A 26630-nucleotide genomic window follows, 5' to 3' on the forward strand; every position below is an offset into this window, starting at 1 on the left:
CGGGGCGCGTGATAAAATCTACGGTCAAATAGCGCGTCGTTTCACCAACGAAAATTAAAATGAATACGCTGTATTTTATTAGAAATAATTGTTCTGTACCGTTTAATATTCACGTTATATAGTTTTTCACATTTTCATTCTGATAAATCGGTCGTAATATCCTGTGTCTTAAACTCGACACGAAACACTTTTAAGACCCTTTTTTTTATGCTAAAATAAAATTATTAGAAAATGTGACATCATCTTTGCCATATTTCCAAATTCATAATGGATTGGACTGGTTTGATTAAAGGAAGGTAAAGAAAGTCCTCTTGGTATTTCCAACTTTTCTTATTGAATTAATTATAGAGTTTTGAGTAATTATTGGAAAAGCGGAAATGAAGACAATTTAGGAATGCAGACTGTAAAAATGTTTATAGAAGGGAATGAGGGAGTTTGGTTACAAAAATGTTTATCTAGGAAAATCAGGAAGAGAGATTACAAAGATGTTTATTTAGTGGAATCAGGAAGACATATTACGGAAATGTATATTTAGTGAAATCAGGAAGACATTACAACAATATTTATCTAGGGAAATCGGGAAGACACATTACAAAATTGTTTATTTGGTGGAATCAGGAAGAGATGTCAAAAGTATTCACAATGGGAAATCAGGAAACAGATCACAAAAATATTTAGTAAAATCAGAAGACATTACAAAAATGTTTATAGAAGGGAATCAGGAAGACATTAAAAAATTATTTATCTAGGAAAATCAGGAAGACATTACAAAAAATACTTTATATAGAAATCAGGAAGACTTTCACAAAAAAAAAAAATATTTGGAAAATCGGAGATCGAAAAGACATACTAGGAAAATCGGGAAGATTCAAAAGTTTACATTGGAATATTAGAATCATCTGTATCTCAAATCTGAGAAGAACATGGCTATGCAAATAAAAATTGTTGGGGGAGATGATATACAAAACATCAAATACCTATTGTGTTTTCTGGCCAACGGTAATCGTTCATTACAACTAATAATACACAGAAAAAGAAACATACAAGAAAAAGAAGTTATATCTGGCCTCATTAGAGCAGTAGATTATCATGTTATCTGAGGAGCCAAACATGATGAGGTAGTCCTTATGTGGAATGAATGGTAATTATGTTCTTAGATTATGGAGTTCAATTTGTGTGTTTGTATATTGGAGGATATTTAATGGGGTTGGGTGTTCTGGAAGACTTTTGATGACCAAAAAGGAGGGGTATTAAAATTGTATAGGTATTTAGGGGGGTGGGTGGGAATTTTTTTTGAACAAGTGTATATTTTCTTTCCGTCTGAATTGGAATGGAATTTACTGCCAACTGGCCTGGTTTAAGGGGAAGGGGGGGGGGAAAGTAAAATTTTGGTGTGCATGTATTTTCAATTTTATGCGCTTTTAATACCTTTATTTCCCCCCAAAAAAAAAAAACAAAAAAACAACAAATTTTTTTAATTTGTATTCGAAGAATTTTGAAATCCATGACATGACGACGAAAGAAGCCCCCCCCCCAAACCAAAAAAAAAACAAAAAAAAAAAAAAAAAAAAAAAATGAATTAGACGAATTTAAAACAAAAAAAATTTAATTAAAAAAAAGAAAAAATTTTAGAAAAAAAAAAAAAAAAGTAGTTACAACTAATCTGAAAGTAGGTCGCTGGAGGTGGCCAGATGTAGATGTGTTGGGGGGGGGGGGGGGGAGGGGGGAGGGGGAGAGCCCCCCCCTTATCTCCCCCTCTCACTCTCTCTCCCTCAAGCACCCAGCAGGAGAGGGGAAGGGGGGGGAGAGAGAGAGAGAGAGAGAGAGAAAGAGAGAGACCGACCCAATGGGATCCTTATGGGACGGTGCTAGGAGTGATTTGGGAAGGGGAGGGGAGTAGCCCCCCCTGGAGGGGGAAAAGGGGGGCAGTCATCACCATGGTAACGGGACTCCGTTGTTACCAGTAATGGTGAGAGCCACCGCTTTTACCGCTGGTTCTGAACTGACTTAGAAACCGGCGTTGGAACCTTAACTGGAACCGCACGCACGCATGTACGTACGTACGACGTATATAGGTTCCGAAAGGCGTGTGACGGAACCTTCTTACCTTTGGTTCCCAGTAGCGGTTCCGATGTGGAACCACTGTGGATGGAACCATACAGAGGAAGAACCAAGTGGAGTTGTTGGTTCCTAACGGGAACCGAAGGTGGATTATAGTGGAAAATTGCGTTTTCTCTCTCTCTCTCTCTCTCTCCTGGGAGCACAGACGAGGTGAGAGAATTTGTAAAAATTAAATCAATTAAATCAATAAAAGATGAACAAAAATAATTTTGGAAATGAAAAATAAAAGATAAGTTCAAGAAAATACAAAGTAAGAAAATAAAATAAATTTATACAAATAAAGAAATAAAAATCGACAAATAAATATAAAATATAGAAATAAAAATATGAAAATTAAATCAATAAAAGATAAACAAAGATCATTTTAAAAATGAAAAAAATTAAAAATAGATTTATGAAAATAACGAATAAAAAAATTGGAAAATAAAAATAATTGAGAAAAATAAAAAAAAAGAAAGTTAAAAAACAAAAGAAATGAAAATATAAATAAATTTAAGATAATAAAGAAATTAAAAAATTTGAAAGTAATTTAAAAATAAAAAAAATAAAAAAAAAGAATTTAAAAAATTAAAAATTAATTTAAAAATAAACAAAACTGAAAAAGTAAATAAACGAATCGGAAAGCAAATTAAATAAGTAAATAAATAAATAAATTTTTTTTAAAATTAATCAATAGCAGTTGGATAGATATGACAAAAAACGTACCCTTTCATCGTCCTATTGAATGTTGTAATAAACGAGCATCCATTGAAAGTCAGGCTCACAATATCATTCGTCTGCAATGCTATAAAAAAAAATGTCCCCCCCAAAAAATGGAAAATGTCCAAAGATGATAAATTGTCTCGATAAATCAAATTTTTTTATGGTTCGTTTCTTTCATCTCTTCAGTTGGAGGAAAAGAAATTCAAATTGTATTAGGAAATTTATTAAAGATAAAAATTATTTATCTTGAGAATATATTCATATCGAATTTTTTTTATTTGATATTTTTTTTTTCACCCTCTGAAAAATGGCAGCAGAATCTGAGGTTGTGTGTGGAAAGGAGGGGGGCGAAGGAAGGGGGGTTTGTCGAAGTGAATTGGGTTGTATGGGGTTGTGTGGGGGTTCGATGGAATTATCACGATCCAGGGATATGCATCAATTAATGGCCTCTGGGGTTAAATGAGAGCCACTATTTTGGATTTCGAGGTGGTTGGGGTTGAGGGTTGAGTTAAAAGCACCATTCTTTTGTTAGAAGAATGGGGGTTGGGTTGGGGGGGCGCGAGGTTGAACTCAACAACCCCCCCCCCCCTTAGTTTCAGAGGGGTTAGCCAAATTAATGAGGTTACACAAATCTCTATGGACTGGGAACTTATATATCATATGGAATCTGCTATTTATAAAACGTTTTGGGGGGTTTGGAGGTTTTTCGCATTCTATCGAATATCGTGGGGTTGTAGGGGGGGCGGTTGTCCTCTCTCGATTCCACTGGATTTAAGGGCCTCATTGTAACCCATTCCCATTAGCAGCTGACCCCTTAAGATGATATCACCTAGAGAGAGAGAGAGAGAGAGAGAGAGAGAGAGAGAGAGAGAGAGAGAGAGAGAGAGAGAGAGAGAGAGAGAGAGGTCCTCTTTTCACCATCGGTTTATAAATACTGGCATTGAATAGGACTCTTTTGAATTCCGTCTGAGGCCGTTTTCAAAACAGAAAACGTATCTTGTATCTTTTGGGAGAACGGGAAGTTTGAAAGTTTTATATATATATATATATATATATATATATATATATATATAGATATATATATATATATATATATATATATATATATATATATATATATATATATAGTTTGGTATTGGAATTGTATTCTTGTACTAGTTATTGTAATAAGTATTTCTCTGCCACATAGGGTTTCTGGGCGTTATATCTGTATTGCTTTATTTTATGATTATTTTTTAGGCAAAATATGCAGGTGTATGTTTATGTATATATGTATGTATACTGCATATATATAATTTTCAGTCACATACGTTTTTCTGGGATTTATATCTGTATGGTTTCTCTATTTTTTTTTTTTTTTTTTTTTTAGCAAATTAGACATATATATATATATATATATATATATATATATATATATATATATATATATATATAATTATATATATATATATATATATATATATATAAATTTAATACATGCTTTACACGTCTCTTGTATAATTTCACATAATCGATTTTACCGAATTCACTTCCTGTCAAATAGACAATCGACTTGTCTACCATAGTGGAGAAGTCAGTTGTATAAAAACCAAAATGCAAAAGGGTTCGATTCCTGGGCGGGCCAGATGCTCATGTCAGATGTGACACTCTCTCTCTCTCTCTCTCTCTCTCTCTCTCTAGTTTTGTTCATAGAAATGAAATGGATTTTTTTTTATTTATTTATTAAACTTTCGTCTCCATATTGGAACCGAAAATTCATTATTTTTAAAATTTGAGGTAAAGAAAAATCTTAGAAGTATTTTTGTTTTCTGTGATTTTAAAATAATGTGGATGTAGTATTTCCAGTTAAAACAAATGTAGAATTTTTAATTGTAGAAATTATCTAAGAAAAATTAAGGTATAAGAATGAATGTCAAAAAAGAGTTCTGTTTAATTTTTTAAAAATTAGAATCATTTTAAGGTGAAAAAAAATCTAAAAAAGCTTAATTTTGTGCATTAAAAAATTTTAATGTAAGAAAATTGTAAAAAATTTTATTTTTTAAATTAAAAAAATTTCAAGGTAAAAGAGATATTAATTGAAGAATATTTTATTTAACTTTTTAAATAAAAAATATTTAAGATAATAAAAAATACAAAAAACTGTTGCATTTAATTTTAGAAAATTAACAAAATGCTTTTAAAGTAAAAAATAAAAAAGAATCTTAGTTTAAAAAAACTATTTCGTTTAATTTTTAATTGAAAAATTAATTAATACTTTTTGTATAAAAAAAAAGTCCGTGTAATTCATGTCGTCATTTTATATTAAGAAATTGAAAGGAACTTAATTTTGGAATATACTGAATTGTAATTGGCCACTGTCGGACTCAAATATTTTTAACTATTAGTTGGCATTTAAAACTGACAATCGACGATGTAGTATTTACATTTCTTCGCTGCATTTGTCAATGAACGTAAAAAAGATGCGTTCATTGATGAGCGAGCGTAAACGTTCATTCATAAAATACAGATTGTATTTTTATTTATTTATTTCTAGCTGTTATTTTTTTTTCTTGTTATTTACGTAAATTTTTTTCTGTCCAAATATATCTGAAATTATGGTTATGCTTTTGTTGAATTTTAACAAGCCATTTTTTTTCATAATTTGTGTTTATGTAAAAAAAAAAAAAAAAATCCATGACTTTACATTTGGTTTTGTGTTATTTTTATTTTTATTTATTTAGTATTTATTGTAAAATTGGTTAAGTTAAGTTTTTTTACTGTTTAAACAGAATTGTAAAAATGCAGTTTAAAGAAAATACAAAAATGTGTATTTTTAATTGTATTTATCTAAACTAACTTTCTCAGGGGAGCAAAGTTATAATAATAATAATAATGATAACAATGAATGTACTATAGATTTATTATAAAATTAAATTAATATTATAGTAACGAATAATGATTAATAAGTAAACGCAATTACAACCGCCTGGGTTGTATACGTACCATCGCTACCCACCGCTTGCGATGACTAACTACAGTACCTACCATCGCCACAACAGGTGTATAATCGCTACAGGTGTTAAAGTACCTTAGGGTAAAGCAACAGTCCTTGAAACAACCTTACAAGTTGTACAGGTGTATACAGTAATTACATTACAGGTGCGCGAAACGCTTCTCTTATTTGTTGTACAGGGGTATTACAGGTGATTTGACTATATAGCCTTGTCCTCGGAAAGGGTAATTTATTATAGTGGATTCTGTATAAAGTTTTTTTATTTTTTATTTTTTTATTCATGAGAAACGAAAATAAGGAATATTTTAAAATGTACTATGGTGGTATATATATATATATATATATATATATAATATATATATATATATATATATATATATATATATATATATATATATAATATATTATATACATAGATCATCTAATTATAAATGAATTAGGAATTTCGTAAATCTTCAGTATATACAACAAATCAGCAAGTTATAATAATAATAATAATAATAATAATAATAATAATAATGCGTATATATTATATATGTAATCCATTATTTTGTGGTAAATATATCACCATTGACTTTATAGTTATTTTTGACAATAATTTGTTTGATCGAACTGCTTTTTCCTTGTCTGACAAGTCACGGCTAATAATAATATTAATAGTAATAATTATAATGATAATTTTTTAATTTTACTTTTTTATAATTCATATGAATAATTAACCTATTTCAAAGATATTGGTAAAAAATATTTGTTTTTATTTTATCACCATCTTTAGGGTAAACATATTTCAAAGTTATGGTGAAATATATCAGCGTTTTATCAATTTATTTAGGGTAAACCTATTTCAAATATATTAGTAAAATAGTTCTTATTTTATCACTATATTTAGGGTAAACAAATTTCAAAGATATTGGTAGAATATCTTTGAAATTTTATCACTTTATTTATGATAAACATTTCAAATTTATGGCGAAATATATCAGTATTTTTACCAATAATTTTGGCTTCATTATTAACTATAGATACAGTTTGATAACTAGTAATTATTGAATTTATTTTATTTTTTATTAATTTTTTTGATAAATTTTATGCATGTAATAATTAATAATTAATAATAATAATAATAATAGTAATAATAATAGTATAATATAGTCAGATGGCAGTTTAAATTCAAATCCTAATATATATATATATATATATATATATATATATATATATATATATATATATATATATATATATATATATATATATAAAAATATTAGCCACGATCTTTGTCTCTAGTCGCAAACTATTAAAAATAGACCCTATAAATTATAGTACCATCCGGGCGGATTATAAAACGGTACCGACAGACAGGTACGTAGTCGCGTGCTTGCCGTAGGTCCAATTATGTCTTGTTTGTCTGTGCGTGCGTGTCTGTACTGGCGGGCGTTTTACAGGAAAATCGGGTAGGAATGGGCGTAGCGGAGAGAGAGACGGAGAGAGGGAGAGGAATGTTGTCTTAGACCTATATATGTGCGAGTCGACGGTAGCGGTTATATATTTATATATGAATTTTAGTGGTCATTTAACGTCTTTTGAGTAATATATATATTATACGCTCCTAAAATATAGTTTTTTTTTTCGTTTTTTTTTTTTTAAGTAAGAATGTTTGAATAGGTTTTTTAATCGTTTTTTTTCTCGACCAGATTCTTACCGTTGTGTAGCATTCCTCACTTCTTTTTTTTTTTTTAATTTGAAATGACGGTCACTGGTTCACCTTCGTAACTTTAAGAGATATATAAAATTCCTGGACGTTGACGTTAACCACGATCCATAATGTGTGGATAAAACGAGCAACAAACAACACGGCCTTGTGGCAGAATTTGGCCTAAATCGAACACTGGCATCATCGTAGTTGAGGCTCTACCACGGAGGTCCTTCGAACGGAGGGTGACTTAGGCCTAACCCGAACTTGCCACTTCCGAGGATGATTCCATCCCCCGCACCCCTACCCCCCCCTAGCGGAGGCCTTTTTAAAAACATCCATCTCCTGGAAGGTGCGTACGTAGGGAAGCCCTTTGCACGGAAGGTAAAATTGGACAGAGCAGCAAGAATCGTGGAGGGGGGGGGAGGGAAATGACGGGGTTTGTTTCGAAATAACAGAAACGTCCATTGAGACGGAAGCGTTTGGCACCATCCGCTCCCGATGTTGAGGGGGAGGGGGGTGGGAAGGGAGGGATGCGAGAGTGTGCGTCGAGGGAGGGAGCGAGCGGCGAGTTGCCTGTTCGGCCCATTTTTCCTTTTTTATTTTCATTTTTATTTTATTTTCCCGCGTTAATTTCATCTTGCAAGCGCCTTCCCGCTCTAAAGCTATTCACCTAATGCTTGATGGTAGCGATGGCCTTCCCAAAAGGGGGTTCGTGACCCCTTGAGGGTGGGGGGGAAATAACGGGCATAAATGCCATGTGGCAATTGGTGTTCGTGTGTTTGTGTGTTTGAGGAGATGATGCCATATGGCGAGGGGGAGAGAGAGAGAGAGGTGGCTGGCTGGCTGGCTCCTGCTCGCTCGTAGTACATCCACATGCGCATGTGTTTGTGCTTCGTCATAAATGCCTTTCTAGTGAATAATATTCGGAGCAGGGGCCGTTATTCATTTATTTGGCCAATTTATAAATCTACAACCATGTACAACCCATGAGTGAGACAGTAGTTTGGGCTCTCTCTCTCTCTCTCTCTCTCCCTCTCACTCAAACAACCTCTCTACTTTCTCAGCGCTGATACCAGTGCAGACAGGTTTAGGCTTTCGACATTTTTTATATTTATATATATATATTTTTTCGTCCCACATTCTTTTATAATATGTAACCTTTTCGGGGCGCGCTGAGGTCAAAACCTATCCCAGTTGTATGGGGTGTAGAGGTCAGGATACCCCTAAAAACAAGGATATCTCTCTCTCTTCTCTCTCTCTCTCTCTCTCTCTCTCTCTCAGAGCCCTAGTCCTATAATCAGGAGTCTACTGGATGACTCGCTGTTTCCCCCGTCATAAAGCTTTATGGGTTGGTGGGGGAGGAATTCTCTCTCTCTCTCTCTCTCTCTCTCTCTCTCTCTCTCTCTCTCTCTCTCTCTCTCTCAGTTTTAAAAAGTGACAGTTTGATTTTGTTGCCGTTGTATAGGCCATCTCAGATTACGGAAGGATTATTATTATTATTATTATTATTATTATTATTATTATTATTATATTAAAATGCAAAAACAAAAAAATATTCATAAATGCTCGTACTAATTAAAGTGTATATTATATAATATATATATATATATATATATATATATATATAGATATATATATATATAGTTATATATAGATATTAATAGATAGATAGATAGGTAAGCGCCAGCCAGTGCCACCAGCGACGGAATCGGACGAAGCTGCTCCTATTAGCATACAGGTAGCCTTTTGGAGAAAAGTGATGGGAAAAATTGTCCGTTTGTGTCATTTGTTTGATTGTATTTGTCGTTGGAGGAGGAAGAGGAGTCGAGAAATAATTGTGTTATGTTTGTATGTATTTTTATTTTATTTTTTTTTTTTTTTTTTGGGGGGGGTGAACGGTTATAATAATTTGGTGGTGATATTAATGGAGTTGTGTGGGTTCGTTGTCAGTGAAATTTTGTTGAATATATAAAATAATAATAATAATAATAATATATTTCTATATACATATTATATATATACACCTATATAATAATAACTATAATAATAATAATAATAATAATAATAATAAGTATATATAATAAATATACAGATATATATATATATACATATTATATATATATATATATATATATATATATATAAAGGTTTTTTTTTTGCCACGAAGGATAAAATGAAAAAACCTTTATTTATACATAGCAATCACGTTTTATATATTTCGTGATCAAGTTATTCCATAATATATATGTTGTAGAGAGAGAGAGAGAGAGTTTCCTACGCCCTGAAAAACTCATTGAACTCAAGATGGTCCCAAGTCTGGATAGAATACCCTACCTCGCAACAGACTCTCTCTCTCTCTCTCTCTCTCTCTCTCTCTGGCAGGGGTGAGAAACGGCCAACTGATGGCAAAAAAAAAAAAAAAAAAAAAAAAAAAGCCGACAATGAATAAAATGAAATAATCACAAATCAATCTAAGGAAAGTAGAGGGAAAAACTAAGGTATTTTTTTATTTTTCATTTATTTATTTTATTTTTTTTTTTTTTGCAATGGAATTTTCTTTAGATAATCCGCTTGATGCAATTTTTGAGAGAGAGGAGAGAGAGAGAGAGAGAGAGAGAGAGAGGAGGGTTGCAGAATTATGCTGTACCTATTATTAGAGAGAGAGAGAGAGAGAGAGTGAGTTGTAGACATTGGGTAAAAGTGAACATCTGCTGAATGATCTGTTTATCATAGAAATAAATATTTGTTTATTTAGTTGAAGAATATGTCGGCATTGTCTGTTTTTATTTGAAGAAAATGTCGACAGATTGCCTTTATTTGAAGAATATGTCGACATTGTGTCTTTTTATTTGAAGAAAATGTCGACAGATTGCCTTTATTTGAAGAATATGTCGACAGATTGCCTTTATTTGAAGAATATGTCGGCATTGTCTGTTTTATTTGAAGAAATGTCGACAGATTGCCTTTATTTGAAGAATATGTCGACAGATTGGCCTTTATTTGAAGAATATGTCGACATTGTGTCTTTTTATTTGAAGAAAATGTCGACAGATTGCCTTTATTTGAAGAATATGTCGACATTGTGTCTTTTTATTTGAAGAAAATGTCGACATATTGCCTTTATTTGAAGAATGTGTCGAAATTGTCTGTTTTTATTTGAAGAAAATATCGACAGATTGTTTGTAGTTGAAGAATATGTCGACATTGTGTCTTTTTATTTGAAGAAAATGTCGACAGATTGCCTTTATTTGAAGAATATGTCGACATTGTCTGTTTTTATTTGAAGAAAATATCGACAGATTGTCTTTAGTTGAAGAATATGTCGACATTGTGTCTTTTTATTTGAAGAAAATGTCGACAGATTGCCTTCATTTGAAGAAAATGTCGACAGATCGTCTTTATTTATGTGAATAAATTGTCGACAGCGTGTGTGTGTACTTATTTAAAGAATTTGTCGACATAATGTCTATGTAGTCAATATATTTGAAGAATATGTCGACAGATTGTCTGAATTATTTGAAGAAGAAGAAGAAGAGAGAGAAGAGAGAGAGAGAGAGAGAGAGGCAAGATTTCTTGTATATGTTTTTTTATTGACAGGGACCTTGGGCACATATTTCCCCCCCCCCCCCCCCCCTCCCGTCCTCCGAACCTCATCTATAGGGAGGCATTGGATATGCCCTTTGGGGGGGGGGGTTGTATGGGGCAGGGTGTTAGCGGGATATGGTTTGCCTGGGCCATCGTTTTTTTTTTTTTTTTTTTAAGTTTTTGTGGGTCCTTTGGAGAGAAAGGTTGGTTTTTGTGATCCTCATCTCTCTCTCTCTCTCTCTCTCCTCTCTCTCTCTCTCTCTCTATATATATATATATATATATATATATATATATATATATATATATATATATATATATATATATATATATATCTTGATGATGAATAATAGTGCCAAGACTAGGAAGAACATTCTTTAAAATTACGAGCTTTCGAGGTTTGAACCTCATCTTCAGGCTGAAAAAAATGACAAGGATGAGAAATCACTAAAAAAAAAAATAACATTAAAATGAGTTGTCTGATTAAAAAGGCTTCAGTAAAAACACAAAATAAAACGAACATCACATTTTTTTTATTTCTGTTTTTGTATGATTTGCGTTTTGTTTTTTAGTTTTTTCGTAATTTTCAATTTTTAGTTTGTATGTGATGTTCGTTTTATTTTGTGTTTACTGAAGCTTTTAACCAGACAACTCATTTTAATGTTATTTTTTAGTGATTCCTCATCCTTGTCATTTTTTCAGCCTGAAGATGAGGTTTTAAACCTCGAAAGCTATGATATTAAAGAATGTTTCTTCCTAGTCTTGGCACCATTATTCATCATCAAGCTAAGATTTCCAAGTAGCCGCCCAATTACTGAGACTATATATATATATATATATATATATATATATATATATATATATATATATATATATATAATGTATGTATGTATGTATGTATGTATGTATGTATGTGTATATATATATATATATATATATATATATATATATATATATATATATATATATATCAATTAATATGTCCGCTTGAAGACTGAGAACAAACAAGGCTATATTTAGTACTGTGAACAAATAGTGCTACTTATTCATTTCACAGTCATATACCTCTTGACCATCAGCAAACAACAGTAGATGGCAGAAAAACGTAGAAGATGAAGTTATGGCAAAATCTTACCATTTTCCCCCCCTAAATTTAACTGCGACAGGGAATCCCGTTTTCTACGTTACGTTTTCTCAATGGTCCATTTTCCCATTTTCTTGGGAGAGAGAGAGAGAGAGAGAGAGAGAGAGAGAGAGAGAGAGAGAGAGAGAGATGGGGTCTACTAAACTTCCCGGCCTCCATTTTGTGTCCTTCAGTTCCACTGTATTTTATTTTCTTACCTGCTGTTTGTCCCCTCTCCCTCCCCTCCCCCCTTCACCCCCTCTCTCTCTTCTCTCTCTCTCTCTCTCTCTCTCTCTCTCTCTCTCTCTCTCTCTCTCTCTCTCTCTCTCTCTCTCCCTGCATGCTTTTTCTCCTGTTTTGCATTTGGCTGGGACGTTACCCACCATTTTTTTGTAGTTATAGTTTTTATATCGAATTTTTTATTTTTTTTATTTTTTGTGGTTTTTCGTACCCTTCCCTGGGCCACACTGACCCTCTCTCATTCTTGCGTTTTTTCCTCTCTCTTATTTTTTTATTCACAGAATATTTCTTCTCCTTTATCCGTTTTTGTTCACTTCTTCATTTTTTTTCAAGTCCTCGTTTTTCATTCAAGGATTTTTTTATTTTTTTTTTTCCTCCTACACGGGTATCCCATACCCATGTTGTCCTGGGTACGTTGCCTTTGTGATCTCCTGTTTCGACTGGTGTAGTAGACCCCCCCCCCCCCCCCCCCCACTTCGGCCTACCCGATGCCCACGTTCCTTGCCGCTATACCCTGGGCAACTTTCAGATTTCATCGGCAACCACATGGGTACCCCTCTCCCCCAACCCCCGCTGTTTCAGACTTGGGTATATATGCCTTTCTCGTTCCGTGCCCTGGCCTCTTCCCTAGGCTTGGGTATTTATTGATCATTGCCCTTGGATACCCATCGCGAGGTTCCAGCTACTATACCCACGCAAACCATAAACCGAATGAACCTTTTTCTTTCATCGGTTTTGGGCACCTTATGCGGCGCACTGTAGGCATTGCTTTTAACGTTCTTTGCAGCGTCCCCTTTCATGCCTTTTACTGTACCTCCGTTCATATTTTTTCTTTATCTGATTTTCCACCCTCTTCTATTATATACACCTTTTGAACCTTACTACTGACAATTTCCGTTTCAGCGCTGAATGACCTCATAGGTCCCAGCGCCTGGCCATTGGCCCTTAATTTTATGTCTAACTGCTGCTGCTGCTGCTGTTGTTGCTGGCATAAGGCCAACTTTGATAACAGTCAAGCAGAGTTGGACAATTTTTTAGAAATTTTTTTTTAGCTCTGGACTTACACGTATATACAATTTACCACATCGCGACACCCCCAACGGGCGACTAGCGACCAGGTGTATGTATACAAATTCAATCGTCAGGCCAAACAAGGGCAAAAATGCTTGTAGCAGCAGCAGCCCTCTGACTCACGTGGGATTCGAACCTGCAAGTTTCCCAGCTACGGCGTATATATATATAGTTTGTGCGGCGTCTCGTTTAGTTTAAGATTAAGTTGGCCTTATGCCAGCACGGGCTCTTGCTCATAAAGCCGCAGCAGCTCGTAGAGACACGGAGTCTCTCTCTCTCTCTCTAGACCTCATGCGTATTTATCTTTTATTAAGGCTCCTCCCGGCGCGCAAGCTCGCCAGAACTCCGTTTTCTTTTACGGGCATATATGGGTAAGATCGTATATGCATAAATCTAAGGGTTATTCTCGCCCTCAAAGAAGCTGGTTTGACCCCCCCCACCCCCCACCCCGCCCCCCCCCGCCCCGTCCCCAAAATTCCACTTATGTCACTTCAGCCGTGGTCTAAGTATCCTCTCTCTCTCTCTCTCTCTCTCTCTCTCTCTCTCTCTCTCTCTCTCTCTCTCTCCTTTATATTTGCCATGTGCAGGGCTTTCCCCATTTATTTTATTTTTTATTTTTTATTTTTTTTATTTTTGTGTACCCCTTTTTTATCGGTTCTGTTCCTCTTCCGTTTTTATCAGACCTGCCTTTCACCCCCCATTTCTTTTTTTATTTATTACTTTTATAATTAGCCCTATTGTGCCTCTCTCTCTCTCTCTCTCTTTTTTCATTCATGATTGCAAACGGTCCGGGAGTACAATAAATTTGGGAGCAGAAGAGAGAGAGAGAGGAGAGAGAGAGAGAGAGAGAGAGAGAGAGAGAGAGAGAGGTGGTTATAAACCCTTGCTGCGCGCGTCATACATAAAAAATACCAGGCTATAATTATAGCCTTTGCATACATGCCCTTATTGCTTGTTAAAAAAAAAAAAAAAAAAAAAAAAAAACAAAAAAAAAAAAAAAAAAAAAATGGCAAGGGGGTGGCGGCGTGGTTGGGGGAGGGGGAGGGGGAGGGGGGCCTTCTTACCCGTAAAGCAGAGTTCCCCAAGGGAGGGGGGGGGGGGGGGGAGGAAACTAATGGAGGAAGGCTACGCCCTTGAGTATGGCTGCCCAAGGGGGTATAAGATTAGCCCGGCGCTGCTTTCTGATTGGTCGAGATCATTGCGTGAAAGAACGCAAGCAGCCAAGCGGTGCTTGTGATTGGTTCATCTGCTTGTGGAGAAGGTTAACCAATATAATAATATATATATATATATATATATATATATATATATTATATTAATATATTATATCAAGGCAAACATATATATATATCAAGGCAAACTTGTTATTATTATTATTATTATTATTATTATTATTATTATTATTATTATTATTATTATTATTATTATATTGCTTGGAAGCTTGAATTTCAGTCAATGGCCCCTTTGGTGTGTTTGTTGCATTTGAATAGGTTTCATCTGCTGTAATAATAATAATAATAATAATAATAATAATAATAATAATAACAATGAACCTCCGTAATGAGGCTATAATATCGACAATTAAAAGCCACAGTAGTGTTGAAATATATTATTGTACAATGCCAAAAAGTCTCTCTAGTAATTTTTAGCACTGTACAATAATATATTTTAACTATGCTAAAAGTCTCTCATAGTAATTTTTAGCATTATACAATAATATATTTTAACACTACTGTGGCTTTTAATTGTCAATAATAATAATAATAATAATAATAATAATAATAATAATAATAATAATAATAATAAAATACATCCAAGAGCAAATATGGACAGACTATACATAACACGAAAGGAAGGAGAGAGAGGACTACTAAGTATAGAGGACTGCGGTCCAACATCGAAAACAGAGCACTGGGGCAATATCTGAAAACCAGTGAAGACGAGTGGCTAGAGTGCATGGGAAAAAGAAAAAGGACTAATAAAAGTAGACGAAGACCACAAATATACAGACCGGAGAATGACAGACAGAACAGAGGACTGGCACAACAAACCAGTGCACGGACAATACATGAGACAGACTAAAGAACTAGCCAGCGATGACACATGGCAATGGCTACAGAGGGGAGAGCTAAAGAAGGAAACTGAAGGAATGATAACAGCGGCAACAAGATCAGGCCCTAAGAACCAGATTTATGTTCAAAGAACGATAGACGGAAATAACATCTCTCCCATATGTAGGAAGTGCAATACGAAAAATGAAACCATAAACCACATAGCAAGCGAATGCCCGGCACTTGCCAGAATCAGTACAAAAAGAGGCATGATTCAGTGGCAAAAGCCCTCCACTGGAGCCTGTGCAAGAAACATCAGCTACCTTGCAGTAATAAGTGGTACGAGCACCAACCAGAGGGAGTGATAGAAAACGATCGGGCAAAGATCCTCTGGGACTATGGTATCAGAACGGATAGGGTGATACGAGCAAATAGACCAGACGTGACGTTGATTGACAAAGTCAAGAAGAAAGTATCACTCATTGATGTCGCAATACCATGGGACACCAGAGTTGAAGAGAAAGAGAGGGAAAAAATGGATAAGTATCAAGATCTGAAAATAGAAATAAGAAGGATATGGGATATGCCAGTGGAAATCGTACCCATAATCATAGGAACACTAGGCACGATCCCAAGATCCCTGAAAAGGAATCTAGAAAAACTAGAGGCTGAAGTAGCTCCAGGACTCGTGCAGAAGTGTGTGATCCTAGAAACTGTGCACATAGTAAGAAAAGTGATGGACTCCTAAGGAGGCAGGATGCAACCCGGAACCCCACACTATAAATACCACCCAGTCGAATTGGAGGACTGTGATAGAGCAAAAAACAATGAAGATAATAATAATGATACTTACTAATCAATAAAAATTTTTAGAGGCCAGACCTCAGATGTATCGAACTACAGCACTTCCTAATCCATTTCAGCTTATGTCCTGTTTTAAGCAATGATTTCTAATGGTTGTATCTTGGGAAATGAATTAGCAATGATTGTATCTTGGGGAATGAATTAGCAATGGTTGTATCTTGGGGAATGAATCTGCAGCGAGTACATCTCCCTCTGTAAGAATAGACAGCATTTTTAGACCAGCGGTCATGTCGTTGATAAAAACACAAAATAGACAAGAGGCCCCAGAGCCATACCCTGAGGAACACCCGACTATAGACAGGACCCACTCAAAAGTTGTCTTGTTTTAAATTGAAATGCGTCATCCTTTTGGGCAGTGGTATTATTATGTGGTCTGGATGCTTTAAAGCATCATACGTGACTGTTTTAAAAACATGTTTTAAAAACTTGAAAACGTGCAGCATTGCCATATTTCTCCTTGGTCTTAATTCTTTCAATATTCTTGGATTACACCCTTGGTCAGGTTAATCTGCAAAGATCCATGCACTGATTTTTTTTCATTAAAAATCATAATTTTTTTATTTTATTTTTTTTTTATTCGAAAGCAAACAAATTGAAAAATATGGTTCGAAGGTTAATAAAAACTTGAGCATAACTGTGCTCCATGGATTTATTTTGATATAAAAAAATTGCAAGTATACATACTTTAGGCCAGAACTAGAAACCTAAAAGATAAATCAATAGTAATGATGTCATAAATTACATTTTGAGGCGGAAATGGATTTAAAAAACATTAACAAATAAAAAATAACTGATTTTTTAAGTTAATTTTTTTCTTATTTTTCCAAAACTATATAAAAAAAATCACCAACCCTGCCATGTATTGGAGTACCCTTGGTCAGTCTAAATATCCATGCAATACCACTTGGTCAGGAATCTGCAGAGATCCCTGCATTAACACCGTCATTGCATTTATCTACAAATTTATTGATTATTACCCGATTTTGTCAGATTTATATTGTCTTAATTCCTATGAATATACTTGTTTATTGATATATTTATTTGTCCTGCTTTCATTCTTGGATATATGTAGTATATTTTTGCTGATGGTATACAACTATATAACTTAATATGATAATTCTGCAACTCCTTTCTGCAAGTCGACTTGATTGGTCAAAGTCAGGAGCGATTGAGGACGTGGATATTGTATTTATTTGCGATCACCTTCGCTCGTAGGAGGATTGAAGAAGTTTGCAATGATCTTGAACAGTCTTAAGTAGCAATAACATTGTTAACGATAGAAGAAAATAATTATCGTAGTTTTAAAGGTTGCAGATGGATTATGTTTTAATAATAATAATAATAATAATATAATAATCAATAATAATAATAATAAACCAAACAAAAAACTTCTTTCAATTTTCTTCTGAAGATTGAAAAAGAAACCCATAAAATTACTGTGCATAACGTGGGTTTGCTTATAAGTATATACATTTTATTTTATTTGAGTAAAATAAATATAAATTCTTATAAGTAAACACGTCATACACAGTAATTTTATGAGTTTCCTTTGTTTTTCAATGATAATAATATAATAATAATAATAAGATAATAATAATAATAATAATAATAATAATAATAATAATAATAATGTTTTGCGGAGTTGAGAGATGAGAAAATATAAATAAAAATACGACTGGAAAAGTCACAAATAAATGTCAAATTGAAGGGAAGTGGTAGAAATATCTTAACATTAAAAACAAACAAAAATCAGTCTCTAAATCTGCAAGAACTCAAAGTCAGGCAAACAAGCAAAGTCAGTCGCCAAACAAACCAGAAATCAGCCGCTAAATATGCAAGAACTTGAAGTCGACCAAACAAGCAAAAAGTCAGCCCCGGTACGGTTGAAGTCGAAGTGAAGATCAACAGGTTTCCTTTTGCATTGTTGTGTCATTCGTAATTGGGCGCAAAACTCGCTATACTCATGACTTTTATGAATGAAATATACTACTCTTTTACTACGGTCACATTACTCCAGCTACTTTCTACTACTACTACTACAACTGTCACATCTTGTGAATGAACTTGGTTCTGCTGCTGCGCAATGGATCTGATTTATTCATTGCGTCTTGAAAGCTGGAATTGTGGTGGTGGGGGGGTGGGGGTGTGTGGGGGAGGAGACATTATAGACTGGAATTTGCATATTCCAGCCAGGAATCGTGGTGGTCACTATAGCGGGTTTTACTTGATTTTTAAGGGACATTTTACTACGTGAGTTGTGCCCAGTTTTTGATGATTCATGTTATGAAAAATATTATTAATTATTATTACTATTATATCTTTATTTAAAACATTTTTTTTAATTCCATCGCATCAGTTTTTGTTTCATTATTGTTAATAATTACTTATGCAAAATAAACAAAAATAAAAGATCCATTTCTTTGATAAATAAATAAAAACCAAAAATAGAGAGAAGAATCTATTTATTTTTTAATATATAATTTCCATCGTAAAACGTAGTTCAGCTCCTAATATTTATAGAACAAAAACAAACATCATATGTTTACGGTCATCAGTGTCATGATATAATTCTATACAGTTTCTTTCAACTCAAAAGTTTTATAGTTTTCAGAAATTTAATCTTAAGCTTCGTGAAGCTTTTTTATATCCAATTATGTTTTTAAACTTTTAATTTTAAATTCGTTGTTCTATTTTAGCAGATTTTTAAAATGGTTTTTGAAACAAAGAAAGTCTGTCTTTTGTGATATAGTTACTAATTGTCCTCCACTCCAGAATTTTCACTTACTCGGGGAGTAAGCCTACAAACTGCTTTTGTTGTTGTTATTGTTGTAGGGGGGGGGGGTAGGAAAGGTTTATGGAAAAGCCTAAAAAAAGGTGTGAAAAAGGTGTTTCGCGTCGAGTTAAAGATACAGGAAATTTTAGGATCGGATATTTATGATTTATTTATTGGAAGGAAAATGTCAAAAATAAATAGTGTGCAAGTTGAACAGTACAGTGCAGAGTTTAAGGTTAAACCTAAGATATATATATATATTTATATATATACATATATATATATATATATATATATATAGATATATATATGAGAGAAGAGAGAATACTACAGTAGATTATCAAAAAACTTTCTAGTGTAGGACTAGACTGTAAGGTTAGATCTAGAAGAGGAAGAAATGTGGAGGAAAGAGAGAGAGAGAGAGAGAGAGAGAGAGAGAGAGAGAGAGAGAATACTACAGTAGATGATCAACTTAGGGTATTTTCTAGTGTAGGACTTGAATGAACTAGGAGAAGGAAGAAATGGAGATAGAGATAGAGAGAGAGAGAGAGGAGCTGTTCTAGAATGATTTTAAAATGACTCCAAAATGATCGAATCTCGATTTTGATGTCACGGTGATTTTTTGTTTTTGATAGTGTTCTGTGATTGTCAGGATATTCCAGAATGTATTATTTATTATTTATTAATTATTTTTCGGTATTCATGAACTGAAAAGCCGAATAGATCTGATTTTTTATCCTTTGCAGTTTTGATAAATCGTGTATACTATATTTCTAGTTCAATATTTATTTACTGCATCAATAACCTTTGGTACAAGACAAGTTTTGATACAAACCAATCAGTCAATCACTCAAACTATAGAACGTAAATAATTTATATGTTATGACGCTTACCTGGGAAAGAGAGAGAGAGAGAGAGAGAGAGAGAGAGAGAGAGAGAGAGAGAGAGAGAGAGAGAGAGAGAGAGAGGGGGGGATTACGTGTCGGCTTACGTACCTGTAGATTGGGTACAAATTCCTCTGGAGGTAAGGGTGACCTCGTCGAGGCCATATTCCTCTGTGAGGAACCGTGAGAGAAAACGGCTCTCTCTCCTTCTTTCTCTCTCTCTCTCTCTCTCTCTCTCTCTCTCGCTCTCTGCTATCTCTCTCTCGCTTCTCTGCTCTCTCCTCTCTAATGTGTGTGTGTGTGTGGATGTGTTCACAAGTCAATCCTCTTTACAGTTGGTTCAGTGAAGCGAAGTTCATATATATATATATATATATATATATATATATATATATATATATATATATATATATATATATAAAAGATTGTTAGTCTATGGGAAAATATTATATTTGCTATAAATTGGTCGGCGTATTTGTTAATCAGATGCTAAAGTGGGTTCATTTTTATATTTATTTTTTTATTTACATTCGGTATTTGTGATTGTGACGGAAGTGGTGATTGAAGGCGGAAAGAACTTATTACCGCTTACTCGGGGAGTAAGCCTTCAAACCACTTTGTTGTTGTTCTTGTTCTTGTTGGTGGGGAGGGGGGTTAGGAAAGGTCTATGGAAGAAAAAAAAAAGGTGTTTCGCGTCGAGTTACAGATACAGGAATTTTAGGATATGACATTTATGATTTATTTATTAGAATGACAATGTCAGAAAAATGAATAATGTGCTGTTAAACAGTATAGGACAGTTATTTCTAATAAAATATGAGCGTATTTATTTTAATGAACCACGCTCCATTTGACCGTGGATTTTCAGCTGAAGGTCGGATCACGCCTTGTTACAAACGCATTTCAAAATCCTCTCTGCTATACATGAATACATTTTATTTGCCGTCAATAACCTAGATATTGTGACCGCTAGTTTTAACAGACACAATCAATCAATCTCTTTATTGTTGTCAGCTGACCATAACTAATATTATATTTTTCTCTCTTTCAGGTGAGTATAAATGAAACAAGGATGAAGGATTAAACTTCTTATCACCTTTTTTTTTTTTTTTTTTTTTTTTTTTTTTTTTTTTTTTTTTTACGAAAGCTAAACGTATTTGAATGGAATTATGGAATATGGTTCGAAGCCTTCCGCAGGGATTATTAAAAAAAAAAGGTATGTGGTGAATTCTTTGCTTTGAAGAAAAAGCAACGGGAATATAAATTTTAATATATATACTATATATTTATATATATATATATATAATATATATACACACATATATATATATATATATTATATATATATATATATATATATATACATATATATATATATATATATATATATATATATATTATATATATATATATATATATATATATGATGATGGTTTATTTATAATTAATTTTTTAGGCTGGGGATTTTGTATTTTCTTTAATTTTTTTTACTCTTTTTTTGGGTGGTTAAGACCACGGGTAAAGATTTTTACTTTTTATACTTTTTTAAATTTTACATCAACATGAATCGAATTTTATGATGGGTTATTTTATAAATAGTAGTCTTGATATATTATATTGTAGGTGTGTTTTATTTATAAATTAATCATTTAGACTGGGATTTTTTATTTTCTTGGTATATTTTTTATAGTGGTTAGGACAACGGGAATTTATATATATATATATATATATATATATATATATATATATATATATATATATATATATATATATATATATATATATATATTAAAAAAATTTTCATTAATGTGATTTGAATTATATGATGGTTTATTTTTAGATAGTCTTTTAGACGGGATTGTATTTAGTGCTTTTGTTTTTTAAATATTTTGTGTAATGGTTAAGACAACGGGAATATTTTTATATAAACTATTTTAAAAGTGTGATTAGGGTTAAAAGATCCAATATTGGTAGTTATACACTGGGTGTCCATAAAGCCCAGTACCATTACAATTATTTATTGCTCAGAATGGTACTGGGGCTTTATGGACACCCTGTATTTCATGTCAATTTGGTCCAGTAATTATATCAGATAAATTTTCAGTGGTTTTTTAAATTAAATTAATCGGTAATTTGATGATGTTGATAATAATGCTTGTTTATTTTTCTGTGTCTGCCAATGGTCGTATTGTCGTCAAAGTTAAAGTATATTAGCTTAGACAATTATTATTATTATTATTATTATTATTATTGAGGCTGCTTTTCCTCTTGTCCAGTTAATTATAATGTCACTTTAATGATTTTTATGGCTGAGGCTATTGCGCAAAGTTCTGCTGTGAATATCGAAGCTGTATTAGGAAAATAATTAAAGAAACATCACTCAATAATTTTGTGATTTTTAGTGACTCAAGAAGTGCCATAGAAGCCATCCAGAGTTGCAAACCAAAAAATAATCTTGTACAACAAATTAAATTATCACTTCATAAATTAGATATTATTGGGAAAAAAGTAGAAATATGTTGGATCCCTTCCCATGTAGGGATCAAAGGAAATGAAGAGGCTGACAAAGCAGCCAAAGAAGCAATTCAAATGACAAGATCAAGTGTGAGTCTCCCTATGAGTGATTATGTAGCATACATAAAGATGGGTATTATAAGGAAATGGCAACATATTTGGAATGAAGAGTCAGAAAATAACAAATTAAAGCAAATAAAACCTGATGTTGGAAAGTGGAGTTCATCATAACAGAGAGAGAGAGACATGAACAAGTCATTCTGACACGTCTCCGTATAGGCCATACCCGTCTGACACAGGGACACTTAATGAGCAGCCCACACGACTCTGCTCCAGAGTGTTCAGAGTGCAAGGAGTTGGTAACAGTCAGACATGTCTTGTCCGAGTGTCCAAAGTATGACCAGCGGAGACTGTCAACTATTGGAAATAAGACAATAAAAGAAATTTTGTCAGAATCTTTTACATTTTCGGTAGTTACGATTTTGACTTTTCTGAGGAACTGCAATTTATTGATCAAATATAAAACATCAGTGTTTTTAGTGAATTTTAAAACATTTCAAAAACTTAAAACTAATTCTGAATTTTAATATACCGTTTTAGTATGTATGTAAGAGAGCATGAGTAAATGTATTTATTGTGTGTGTGTTCTAGTATGAAAGCATTTGCCTGGGTGCAATTTATTTATTTATCCTGAATGACCTGGCATTTTATGTAATCCTTATTGCCAGCCCTAGGAGAACTGAAAATCAGCTCAGTGGTCTGGTTAAACTACTTTTATAATAATAATGTAATGTCACTATATTGTATACCCTTAGTAATAATAATAATAATAACAACATGAAGGTAAGAATAGAAAAAGAGAGAATAAGTCGAACCTGCATTATATATATATATTATATATATAATATATATATTTATATATTATATATATATATATATATATATATAATCTGATTATATCATTAAGTATATTAATGGCTTCTCTCTTCCCTGGCAGGGATTCAAACCAGTGCTCTCAGTTACTGAAGCATTGCACGACAGCGGAAAAAAAACATTTTATGAAGTGGTTTGAAGTGTTTATTATTATTATTATTATTATTATTATTATTATTATTATTATTATTATTATTATTATTATTATTATTATTCTTATTCTTATTCTTATTATTATTATGTAGCCTCAGGATATGGCACTTACTAGAAATGGGGTAGGACTTGGCACTCGTTAAAATTGGGGTAAGATTGGCACTTGTTAAAAAAGGGGTTTGGTGAAGTTTTGAGGGCTTACGAATATAAAATAGGTATATATATACACACACACACACACACATATATAATATATATATATATATATATATATATATATATATATATATATATATATATATGGGTAGAGTGGTGTAAAAGGCTACCCCCTTTTTTCTTGCTTATTACATATCATAGCAACTTAGTCAGCTGATCAGTGCAGCAACACCATCTGCCTGAAACTTTCTATACCAAAGAGCCAGAGAGAGCTAGAATGGGACACAGCCAGCACTCATTTTTCTTCTTTGGACACCTTTCATGTAGTGAGTATGCGTGCTATATCAGGGATATCCTCTTGTGCGGACATCTTGTCAGTAAAGTCAATACTTTAACTACAGTTACTTTAAATGAGAGCTTAGAAATATCCTGCAATGCAATCCAGACTTGAAAACTCAATTGAGGTACAGGTGGATTTAGTTTTCTTAAAAAATGGCTTGTGGGGTAAAAGGCCCACCACACTTTGGGGCAAGAAGCCCAGGGGGCTTTTTACCCCATCTGATCAGTTGGACGTGTAACCAGTGGTGAAAGAGGACATAATACATCTCAATGAAGGCAGCTGGAGTTTGTCTTCCTCTTATTTTTATATTTCCCCGGTAAAGGATGACTTCACTACTTATGATCGGCAGCCCACCTGGATGGTATGGTATTAGCGTCTCTCCTCGGTGGTCGCGGGTTCGATTCTCGGCCATTCCATTGAAGAGTGAGAGATTTGTATTTCTGGTGATAGAAGTTCACTCTCGACGTGGTTCGGAAGTCACTGAGTAAAGCCGTTGGTCCTGTTGTTGAATAACCACTGGTTCCATGCAACGTAAAAGCACCATACAAACAAACAAAACAAACAAACACAGCAAATGGATGGTTTAATGTTGATTGTTTCGTAGACTGACGATACATTACTTTCTTAAAATTGTTAAGCCGAGTCGAGCAGAAAAGCACATTACAATTCATGATGGAGTAATGAAAAGGTAATTAGTTTACCTTTTTCACATGTGACATTCTTGTTCTCATGTAAGATTTATCCTTTATGTCTTTTATTTGCACTATTCTTGGTGCTGTATAAACAAAGTGAATGTATTTCTGATTGTGCTGTTACAGCTGTCATGTGGAGGAAGTGTCAATTTATTTGACAATTTTGCTAATTTCAATTCCTATGAATACCGCAGAATTCCTAGGTTTTACAAGAAACTTAAGAAATCCAAGATTAATTGCTGTATATTTTCCAACATTATTCTTGAATTTTTGTGTGTGAGAGGGTGAATTTTTTATATTTAGCAAAAATATAGACGCCTATTTTTCGATGTCAGTGGATGTTTTCATGAAGTACCACAATATCTTAGGTATGGGGCAAAAAGCCCCCACCCTGGGCTTCTTACCCCACCCATGGGGTAAAAGCCCCCCTTATGCTCTCTTTTTTCAGGTCATGTTTTTATAATCCTCAATTGCCAACAGCTTCTCATGATTATGATCATTGATGCACCAATAACAAAGCTTTCTAGAAATATCTCTATTAGGTCGACAGCTGCAATACTGTAGACAATATAAGCATTTCTGCTTAAGGGGGGGCTTCTTACCCCACTCTCCCCTATGCCCATATACATACATACATACACACACACACTCCTCCCCAACCCGTGCTTATGAAGTCATGTCAGGAGAGAGAGGGAGAGATGCATGATTGGATCGTGGGGGCCGGACTCTCTCATAGATTACTACCGATCCCCCCCCCCCCCCCCCCCCCACCCCCACCCCCCCCCCACCCCCCCCCCCCCCCCCCCCGTATTTCCTCTACCTGTCCATTACAGATAGTTTTATTTATTTATTATTTTTTATTAGTTAATTTTTTTTAAGGGGCTTCTTAATATATGTTGTTTTCTCATTCATTATATTATAATTTTGGGGTATACATATATATATTATTATATATATATATATATATATATATATATATATATATATATATATATATATATATATATATATATATAATTAATTAATTAATTATTAGTTGACGTCGGGTTGAAATATTTATTACATCTATTTTGCATAATAGTTGATGTCGATTAGCGACTTTTTGACTGACGAGGTTCCATTGGCTTTCTGACACCCCTCTCCCCCTCCCCCACAACCACCCTTCTTCACCACGCCCCCACGCGCCAGCGTCCGATTCCGTTGCCCCTACGGGCGGCCAGGTTCGGGCGCCCGTTCTTCCACGATTTGACGGCGAGGTCAGATAATAAATAAATAAAAATAAAAAAAACAAAAAGGAAAAAATGATGATTAGAGAAGCCAGTCTGCATTGGTGGCAACTGTCTGCTGTGGGCTGGTTGGTCCCCTCCCTCCCTCCCTCTCCCCTCTCCCTCTCCCCTCTCTATCCCGTCCAAGCAGAGAGAGAGCCGAGAGCCGAAGAGACCGTGTTGCGTAATGTATATGTGTTGATGTTGGAGCGAGGTTCGCTCTCCTGCCACCAGATGGCAGCACCTGACGAATGGCCCACCCGGCGAATGGCAACTGGAATCATGGTACGACGAGTGTCTCTGTTTTGGCGATATTCCTGCGAGGCCCGAGACATGGCTCCGTCTGGCCCCGTCGGAGGCACTTCGGAGGGATTCCCTGCTGGGTGGCGACCCTGGCGTCCGCCGGCGGGGCAGGCAGACGGTTGCAAAAGGCAGGGATGCATATATTGCTTGGCGGAGGCTGGCAATTGTGTGTCGT

General features: G+C 34.0%; 1 protein-coding gene across 8 annotated transcripts in view; it reads left to right on the forward strand.

The window, feature by feature from the left end:
* The window catches only part of LOC135205130 (insulin-like growth factor 2 mRNA-binding protein 1), a 355998-nt gene that overhangs the window by 151257 nt on the left and 178111 nt on the right, over nucleotides 1–26630 (forward strand). The window lies entirely within an intron of this gene.

The sequence above is a fragment of the Macrobrachium nipponense genome, chromosome 48 (genome assembly GCF_015104395.2).
Source record: "Macrobrachium nipponense isolate FS-2020 chromosome 48, ASM1510439v2, whole genome shotgun sequence".
Taxonomy (NCBI): domain Eukaryota; kingdom Metazoa; phylum Arthropoda; class Malacostraca; order Decapoda; family Palaemonidae; genus Macrobrachium; species Macrobrachium nipponense.